Genomic DNA, 10,658 nt, shown 5'->3' with positions numbered 1-10,658 from the left:
TGCCACTCTTTAGGTAAACATATACCTGGCTCTAGCCACAAAGACCAATAGAAAGGGCGAAACCAGTGGCACCCGCATTACGTTTGTGAACTGTGGATGGCACTTTAACTATATATACATTTTAGCCTAGATATATACTTACAAATTCAAAATTTTAGCCGAAGCGGGCAGATGCCGTACCACCCCGAACTCTCAAGGTAGATCCGCCTCTGGTACACAGATCTTATCCATACCTATTGTAAGGGTAAAGAGAGATTATTTCCGATATACTTTCGGCTAAAAAAAATCGAAAATAATGACATTTGAAGGGGAAAAAAACATATTTGAAGAAAGGGGTTGCAGTTGAAATAGACCTTTTTTGTTTTGTTTTGTTATGTAGGCCAAATTTTAGTACAAAAATGATGAACCGACTTGGTAGATGGTGTTTTTGGATTACTTGAGAAGACTTGGCCAATGACTCATGGAATATGACCTTCTTGGATTACTATAGAAGACTTGGACGTAGCCTGTCGTACGTACATTTTTAATGCATTTATTAATTTTCTCATTTTTTATGACATTGACGTACGAAGACTCATTAATTAGCCTGCATTAAAACAAGTCAAAGGGTCAAATATACCCTGTATTTTTAAAAATAATCTAAGAATATTTTTCGTTATACTATTAGGCTATATATACCTTTTCCGTCATACTTTAGAACAAATATACCCTTATTTTGGATGGAGTGCCACGTGTCAGCACCAGATGAAAACGACTCATTTCTTTTTTTTACCCGATCCATTTTAAAAAACCCACCACCCGACCCATTTTAAAATTCAGTTTTTTAAAGCATATATTTTGTAAAAATTAGAATTTTTTTGTAAAAACTGAAAAAAAAATTAAATATGCTTTAAAAACTGAAAAATATATATTCTGTAAAAGCTGGAAAAAAAAAAGAAATTTACAAAATATATATTTTTCAGTTTTTTAAAATATTTTTTTTGTAAAAATTGAAAAAAAAAAGATTTTGCAAATTATTTTTATTTTTTAAAATCTAATGCATATGTAGTCCACTGCTTTAGGAGAGTCCTTTTTTTTTCAGTTTTTAATTTTTTTTTTTAATTTTTACAAAACAAATACTTAAAAAAACTGAAAAAACTAAAAAATATATATATTGCAATTTTTATTTTTATTTTAGTTTTTACAGAATATATATTTTTAGTTTTTAAAGCATTTTTAAAAAAAATATTGTTTTTTCAGTTTTTACAAAAAATAATACTTTAAAAAAACTGAAAAGACTTAAAAAATCTCAATAAAAAATAATACATTGAGATTATGTGTTAAAAATCTCCTTTTCTTTTTAAATATCATATTCATTCAAATACCTTAACATCAAATGAGATTCTCAATAAAAAATAATACATTGAGATTATGTGTTAAAAATCTCCTTTTCTTTTTAAATATCATATTCATTCAAATACCTTAACATCAAATGAGATTGAGAAAATATATTCGACGCTAATTTTAAATTTGGTCACAATAATTTCCTAATCAAGAACATTTGCCAATGCTTTTCAATCTTGCTTTATTAGTGGCTTTTTTCTTAGTTGATTTTGCACCAGCTTCTTGTGAAGTTGATGGATTCATTTACAATGGATTCCAGTCAAGGAATCTTAGCTTGGATGGCATAGCTGAATTCACATCCAATGACCTTTTGCTATTAACAAATTCTAAAACACAAGATCAAGGCCATGCTTTTTATCCAAATCCAATCCATTTCAAGAATTCACCTATTGGTACTGCATTTTCTTTCTCCACAACTTTTGTGTTTGCCATAAGGTCTGATTATGGAAATTTGAGTGGTCATGGACTAGTTTTCGTTATCACGCCAAAAAGAGGACTTGAAGGGGCTTTTCCTAGCCACCATCTTGGCCTTTTTAACTCAACCAATAATGGAAATAGTTCAAACCATGTTGTTGGTGTTGAGCTTGATACAATCATAAGCAAGGAATTTGATGATATCAATGACAATCATGTTGGAATTGATATCAATGGATTGACTTCTAAAGCAAATCAGACAGCAGGTTATTATGATGAAACTGGCTTGTTTCATAACTTGAAAATTATTAGTGGCCAGCCAATGCAAGTTTGGGTGGATTATGATGGCAACACTCAGCATATTAATGTAACATTAGCTCCATTATATGTGGGAAAACCAGTTAGGCCACTCTTGGCTTTGAAATATGATCTTTCACCAATTCTTGATCAGAATATGTATGTTGGTTTTTCATCATCAACTGGTTCAGTCCCAACACATCATTATATCTTGGGATGGAGTTTCAAGACAAATGGAAAAACTCAAGAACTTTCTCAACTTCCTAATCTTCCTCGTCTTGGGCGCAAAGAGTTACCAAGATTTTTAACAACTGGTTTGCCAATAATCTCTTTGGTATCATTAGTTATAGCAATCTCAGTGGTGGTTTATTATATAAGAAGGAAAAAGAAATTTGAAGAACTTCTTGATGATTGGGAACTTGACTATAGACCACAAAGGTTCAAGTATAAAGATTTGTATACTGCTACTAAGGGATTCAGAGAAAAAGAACTATTGGGAGCTGGAGGATTTGGTAAAGTTTATAGAGGAGTGATACCTATTTCGGAACTTGAGATAGCTGTAAAGAAGATATCACAAGAATCACAACAAGGGATGAAGGAATTTATTGCAGAGATTGTAAGCATCGGTCGTATACAACACAGGAATTTAGTACCACTTTTAGGATATTGCAGGCGAAAAGGAGAGTTGGTTTTGGTTTATGAATACATGCCTAATGGAAGTCTAGACAAGTACTTATTCGATCGACCAAGATTCACCCTCAATTGGAACCAAAGATTCAGAGTCATTAGAGGCGTAGCGTCAGGACTATTTTTCCTACACGAAGAATGTGACCACGTAGTGGTTCATCGAGATATTAAGGCCAGTAATGTCTTGTTGGATGGTGAACTAAATGGAAGGTTAGGAGACTTCGGCCTCGCGAGGCTATATGGTCATGGAACAGATCCTCACTCTACTCGTGTCGTTGGTACTCTTGGTTACCTTGCACCAGAGCATACTAGAACCGGTAGGGCAACTCCTAGTAGTGATGTATTTTCCTTTGGGGCTTTTTTGCTTGAAGTTGCCAGTGGTAGGAGGCCGATAGAGCCAAGACAAGACAGTGATGATCTGATTTTGGTCGATTGGGTGTTCTCGTGCTGGAATAGAGGTAATATTCTTCAGGCTGTTGATCCAAACATAGGCATTGATTTTGTTCAAGGACAAGTGGAGTTGGTCTTAAAGTTAGGCTTGTTGTGCTCTCATTCCAACCATGCGACAAATCTTGTTGTTCTTGGATGGCGTTGTGGCCTTACCAGAGTTACCAGCACTCGGCATTTCATCAGCTGGCCTAACATTTGACTATCGCGGTGGTTTTGATGATTTTGTCATGTCATATCCGTCGTCTTTGGGTAATGCACATTCCCGCGGTCTATCAGTAACAGACTCTCTTCTCTCTCAAGGCCGATGATTCATGATGAGTTGGATAGAATTTCTTGGAGAAATATTGATGTATTAAGCCTTGGTAAATATAACCTCGGATTATGTACTTCTGATAATTTTTGAGTATATTATGATAGAATACTACTATTAACCTTTTTCCCCTATCCAGAATTCAAAACTTGAAACGATTTATTGAGAAATGTCCAAGATATCAGCCGTGGTACTATCCTGATTTTATAGTTTACTTTAACCACAGTGCTTTTATATCCCACGTAAACTGCACATCTATGAATATTGCTACTGTTAATTTGGCTTTAGTTGTGGCACTAGAATATCTGTGAAGTTTTACATTATTTTGAGCTTGACACCCTATTCAGCTACAAATATGAAGATATTAACGACAACCATGTTGTCATTGACATAAATCGGAGGAAGTCAGAAGTATTTAAGCCAGTAGAATATGACACTAGTAGCAGCTTGTCATTGTAAAATTTGAATCTTGACGGAAATAGGCAATGCTAAACCAAACACTTGGAATATGTTAGGCACCCTAAGAGAAAAAGGTTCCAAGTGATTTAAGGGCTATGCATCAAGCTGGGGCGCAAAGCCCATCAACCAAGCTCCATGTTCGACCATGACTCCAACCTCGGCCATCCCGGACCCATCATCTGGGACTCACCTAGGCAGAATGGTGGTGTTACCCAACAACCCCCAACACCTGCCACACACAAGCATATTGTACCTGAGAATCGAATCTATGACCTTGGTTTGATACCGCTTGTTAGGATCAAAGTGCTTACCATCATGCTAAAAGTTATAGCTAATATCAAGGTGTTGGGAAAAAGAAACTAGAAGGAGCAAGTGAACAAAGAGCAACAGAGCAAAAGAAAACTAATGGAGAAAAATCTGCTGTAAATTTTATTCTGCTGAAACTATTTTACAACTGAAACAAACGGGAAGTGCCTATAAATAGGCTTAAAATGAAACTGGAAATTCTAAAAATCTAGGTCCAATAAACCCACTAGTAGCTATTTATTTGCAACAGCCATATCTAACGTGCTTAAATATAGGAAACAAACTAACAACCTACCGCAGACTTAGTCAAATGTTTTTGAATCACTTTTCAACACAAGGCCATGTAACATTGTTTTGTTAATCAAGACTATCAAGCAAGCGGCATGTTCGACCATGACTTCGACCCGAGCCATACCTGACAAATTACCTAGGCCACGCCATAGGCAGGATGTAGCTAGTCGATCTGGAAGAACGTGTCGTGGAAAGTACTTTCGATTATAAACTGCATACAACTACATGAATGAATTGGACGATTACATAAATACAAAGGACCAACCTTGCAAATCTTGTGCTCTTTCTTAAGAGCCTTGGGATTCATGGCTTGCTGAATTTTGGCATTATGGACCTCCCACCAGCAGAAGCTCTACTTAAACCCCTAGAATTTACCCTTAATAAACTTGGTGCGTTAACAAAAGTAGGAAGAGGAATGGTCGTGACAAATAGTACAAGTGTTCTCATGAAATAATAAGTATTGCTGCAATGCTTTATGTGGGGGAATTCGGTCTTCTATCGTCCACGCGGACAATGCATGGATTAGTTTTCAGTCGCTATGAATTACTTGAGGCCAGAAGCATGAAGAGAGCTAAGGATATCCGACGGAAATTGAGTTGACTGACTTGGAAGCTATAAAGAATTCCAAGTCTATAACACCAGGAGCAAGACTATGGATGTTATCGAAGTGTTAAACATCCCCATACAGACACTTCATATTCGCCCTAGCTCAAGTTTAGCGCAGGTGCTTCCTAGAGGGTTGTCTACCATGAACTGGTCTTGACAACTAAGGAGTACACGCAGCAGGTTACTAAATAAACTGAAACCAGAAGGCCTTGTACAAATAGCTCAAAGAAAATGCCTCTCGTGGAAGTGGCTCTGCATCTTAGGCCTGTTTTTGCAATGAGTCGTAGAACATTGTCAAGAGAGTGGCTTATGCTAGGAGTTTGGAAATTCGCCCATTATACTTCTAGGTAGAAGAATTCTGCTAACTGTACAAGTCCACGGACATTAACTGAGGGGAATCAGATAGCTGTATATAGGATTTTGTATATTCTTCTTTATTTCTTTTTGGTTTTCTTATGACTTCACAACTTTGCCTATAGAGAAAGCTGGAACGCATCCTCACTACTTGGTTTACGGACTACAGTGGAATACGAAGAATATGCACTGTTCGCATTCTTCTTTTTGGTACGTTATAAGCTAATGAGATTATATGATCATGTTTTAACAAAAAAAAGTAATCTTATTGAATTACGATAATAGATGATTTTAGTATTCGGCCAAGTATCTATGCTTATAGCTGATTAACAATAAAATTTGAAGACTAGAAGGCTAGATCCTAATCCCTAAGACCAAGTCCATAGTTCTAAAATGACACGTTACATTAATACTTAAGCTAAGGTGGCTCCGCCCCTGTAATCATATATATAACAAAAATTTCCAACGAAGCGATATCGGATGACACCGATTAAGCTAAGGTGGCTCTACCCCTGCAACCATGTTGGCATTGACATCAACGGCCTAAAATCTGTAATAATTCCGAATGAGCTAAGAAAATCTTATTTATTCTTTTTCGTTTTGTTAATTAAAGAAATAACTAGAACATACTTGAAATCACTTTTCTGATTCAAAATCGTAGTGTAACGTGTATTCTCGATTTTCAACGCTTTGGGCAAGCCAGAGCAAGAATATATCAATTCATCTCTCCATTTTCTATGAAAAGAGGGAGGGGAGCATAATATCATTCTCGACAGGGGATCATTTGTTTCCTTTTTTGGGCGAAGGGGGTGCATTTCTGGTACTGGTGGCCGTATTGGACAAGCTTTTCCCATGATGCTCTTGTTAGACTGATGTTTGGCATATTTCGATATGTGTTGATGTTACTTTGCCCATGCTTTAACCACTTTTTGATGTTATTTAATCTTTAAAACACCCAACATGGTGTAATTATTGGTTTGAGGACTAATTAAGTTATGTGTGACGATTTACGGTGTTCGGAGTGCAAAATATGAAGAAAAAGTGGTTTAGCTAGAGGAAGAAGGGTTGGATGCGTCGCATCCAACCTAGGAAAACATCATCCTGCATGCAACCTTAGCAGTGAAGTTGGGCCATCGCGTCCGCCATCGCGTGCGAAACTGGGAAGTAGAAGTGAAGCTGGATGCGTCGCGTCCACCATCGCATGCAAGCTGAGAAATAGAGGACAAGGTGGATGCGTCGCATCCACATTCGCAGGCAAAAAATTGAAATGGAGGACAAGGTGGATGCGTCGCATCCACCTTAGCATCAATCCCTGAAGCCGATTTGGACTAGGAATAGGAGAGCTTTGGCCCACGACTTTTGTACGCAATATATAAGCCAAAAACGCCTCCTGTAGGTTATCTAACATATTGGGAAGAGGGAAAAAGCCAGGAAAAAGCTGTGAAGGCCGGAATTCATCAAGTTTCATCTTTCTCCCACCAAACTTAGTAATTTTTATGTTTCTTTATATGATTTGTTGTTTGGCTACCATGTCTATGTGGAGCTAAACTTCACGTTCTAGGGTTGTGGTTCTTTCATGACTATTGTTATTCGGATATTGATTTTGACTTCTTGATTTATCATATTAGTTTATTTATTCAATCTTGCACTTAATTATTTAATTGCTTGATCACCAATTGAATATTATCTACGAATCTAGAATTGAACTCGAAAGTGGGAATTCTATATTGCATATAGGATTGAGTAGGGCAAGTTCTTGAACTCGGGCATCGGGGAACGGATTCGTGGTTAGGATAGACATATACCTAATTGCCTTGCTTGGTTGATTTACAGGAATTATAAATGCGTTCTTGTTGATTCTAACTCCATAGACATATAGGCGTTAAGTTAGCTTGAATAGGCGAGTAAGAACTCGACAGATTCTTATGAGCAATATTAACCCTGTCAACCAATAAGCTAGATAAATTAGTCTGTCAATTCAATTGAAGAATACAATAGGATTGTTAGATAGCCCATAACCCTAGATCGTTTTCATTACATTGATATCATAAAAATCTGCTCTTTCTCTGTTCAAAGTTTATTATTTATATTTTTTTATTTAATTAGTTTAGAATAAAATATTTTTAGATTTAATTCTTGTTTAGATAATTGGGATAGTCTAATTTAGTTAATAGTTAATCATAAGTCCTCGTGGGTTCGACATCCGACTTTTAGTCACTTTATTACTTGACGACCGCGTATACTTGCGTGAGTGTGTTTGGTCGCAACAAGTTTTTGGCGCCGTTGCCGGGGACTTAGAAATTAGCTACGTGACTAAGTTAAGCTTTTATTAGATATTTGTTTTCAAGTTTTAATTTTCAGTTTGCCTGGTTTGTGTCAACGCAGGGTTTACTCTCGAATGCAGAGGAGTAGAAGTGCAAACAACCTCATTCCTCTTGATCCAGAAATCGAACGAACATTACATAGAGTGAGAAGGGAACACGAAGCTAGAACGAGAATAGAAAGAGATTTGGACATCGCAATCCAACCACAGCCAATAGATATGGCAGGCAATGAAGAGCGTCCGGTAATCGAAGCCGCAAGGCCCAATCTTGCGAATATGACTCAGGCTATTGTGAAGCCTGATATCACTGGGCATTTTGAACTCAAACAGTACATGGTACAGCTGATTCAGTCCACAGGACAATATGTGGGTCTATCTCATGAGGACCCGCAGAGGCATATTCAGAACTTCTTGGAAATCACGGACACTTACAATTATCCGAACGTCTCCAAGGACTATGTCAGGCTGACACTATTCCCTTTTTCACTGTTGGGGGAAGCTAAAGAATGGTTGCAAAAGGAGCCCGCGAACTCTATCCACACTTGGGATGATCTAGCAAGGAAATTCCTGATCAAGTTTTTCCCAACTAAGAAGACAAAGTCGTTGAGGAGCCAAATTCTTGGGTTCCAACAACGGGATGGCGAGACACTTCGTCAAGCTTGGGAAAGATACAAGAAACTACTCAGAGACTGCCCGCATCATTGTCAAACTGATGAGGTATTGGGTCACACTTTTGTTGATGGGTTAGATGAAGCATCAAAGATGAATCTTGACTCAGCTTGTGGGGGTAGTTGCATGGCAAGACCGTATAGTGAAATACAACTCCTGCTAAATAATTTCACTGCTAATGACCATAATTGGCAAGGAGAGGGGGATTCACGAAGGGTAATTAAACAGAAGGCCGCCGGTTTGATTGAGCTTGATGACTTTTCCGCCATGAGAGCCGATATAGCAAAATTGGCAAATCAGATGAATAGAATGACAACACAACAAATGCAACATGTACAGCAGATGTCTATTTGTTGCGAACTATGCGGAGACAGTCATATGATTGACATGTGCCCCACGAATCCTGAATCTATATACTATGTGGGACAACAAAACAGAGGTCCTATGAATCAACATGCGCAATATGGGAACACTTACAACCCAAACTGGAGGAATCATCCTAACTTCTCATGGGGCGGAAGTCAACAGAATCAGTATAGGCCTCAAGGGAATTTTACTCAACCTCAGAAGCCACCCCAACAAATGGAAGAAAGTACGAATGACTTGCTGAAAAAGTTGTTACTAGACAATCAACAGCTCAGGACCGATTTCAGAAATCTTGAGAGGCAAATGGGGCAGTTAGCAGCAAACCAAAATACTAGACCTACAGGCTCACTTCCCAGTGATACAGAGAAGAACCCTCAAATTAATGCAGTTACACTTAGAAACGGGAGGGAACTAGAGGAAGCGCCAAGGAAGATAAAAGAAAAACCTATACCTGGGGGGAGTTGACACCTAAGGCAACACAAGAGTCAAAGGAAGATGATGCAAGTTCAGAGCGAATGGAGGTTACAAGGCCACCACCACCTTTCCCCCAAAGACTGCAGAAAAGGAATGACGATCGCATGTTCAACAAATTTCTCTCCATGTTGAGTCAGGTTCAATTAAATATTCCATTAGTGGATGTACTTCGTGAAATTCCAAAGTACGCTAAGTACATAAAAGACATAGTGGCTCATAAGAGGAAATTGACTGAGTTCGAGACGGTTGCACTTACTGAGGAGTGCACATCAAGGGTCCAAAACAAGCTTCCCCAAAAGCTTAAGGACCCTGGCAGCTTCACTATTCCAGTACAAATCGGTAATATTAACGTGGGACGTGCTCTGTGTGATTTGGGTGCAAGCATAAATCTGATGCCGTTATCCTTGTTTAAGCAATTAGGTCTGGGAGCTCCGAGACCAACCACCGTGATGTTGCAATTAGCTGATAGGTCCATAGCCTACCCCGAAGGAGTGATTGAAGATGTGCTGCTGCAAATTGGAAAATTCATCTTCCCAGCTGACTTCATTATTCTAGACTTCGAGGCTGATGAACAAGTTCCAATCATATTGGGACGACCTCTCTTGGCTACTGGCGATGCAATAATTAAAGTGAGAGAAGGGAAAATGATTATGAGAGTGGACAACGAGGAGGCAGTCTTCAATGTCTACAAAGCAATCCAACTCCCCCGCCACTATGAGGAGCTCTCTATGATATCTGTGGTGGAGGTGGATGAGAAACTTCTTAACACGAGTGTATATCTAAGCGACTGTTTAGAAAAAGCAATCATGTTGTTTGATAGCTTGGAGATGGATGATAAGGTTGAGGAGATGAAGGGAATCCTAGATACATCATGTGGTTACATGCAAGGAATAATCCCGTTTGAGCCCCTGAATAGGCCAAGTGGCCCCCCACCAAAGCCGTCAATTGAAAAAGCTCCAAATTTGGAACTTAAACCCCTACCCCCTCACCTTCAATATGCTTATTTGGGAAGTTCTGACACCTTACCTGTTATTATTTCTGCTCACTTGTCTAAATTACAGGAAGAAAAGCTATTAAGGGTGCTACGTGAGCACAAGCGAGCAATTGGGTGGACAATGTCTGACATTAAAGGCATTAGTCCAGCTTTCTACATGCACAAAATCCTCATGGAGGACGGACACAAGCCAAGTGTAGAACACCAACGCCGACTAAATCCAATCATGAAAAGAAGTGGTAAGGAAAGAAGTGATTAAGTGGCTTGATGCAGGT

General features: G+C 38.3%; 1 pseudogene; it reads left to right on the top strand.

The window, feature by feature from the left end:
• The first annotated feature begins 1,513 nt into the window (after positions 1 to 1,513).
• LOC107788927 (L-type lectin-domain containing receptor kinase IV.1-like) lies at positions 1,514 to 3,711 on the top strand (annotated as a pseudogene).
• Positions 3,712 to 10,658: the final 6,947 nt, after the last annotated feature.

Source organism: Nicotiana tabacum, chromosome 2, assembly GCF_000715075.1.
Source record: "Nicotiana tabacum cultivar K326 chromosome 2, ASM71507v2, whole genome shotgun sequence".
Taxonomy (NCBI): domain Eukaryota; kingdom Viridiplantae; phylum Streptophyta; class Magnoliopsida; order Solanales; family Solanaceae; genus Nicotiana; species Nicotiana tabacum.
The sequence above is the reverse complement of the archived record's forward strand: the minus strand, read 5'-3'. Positions and strand labels throughout refer to the sequence as shown.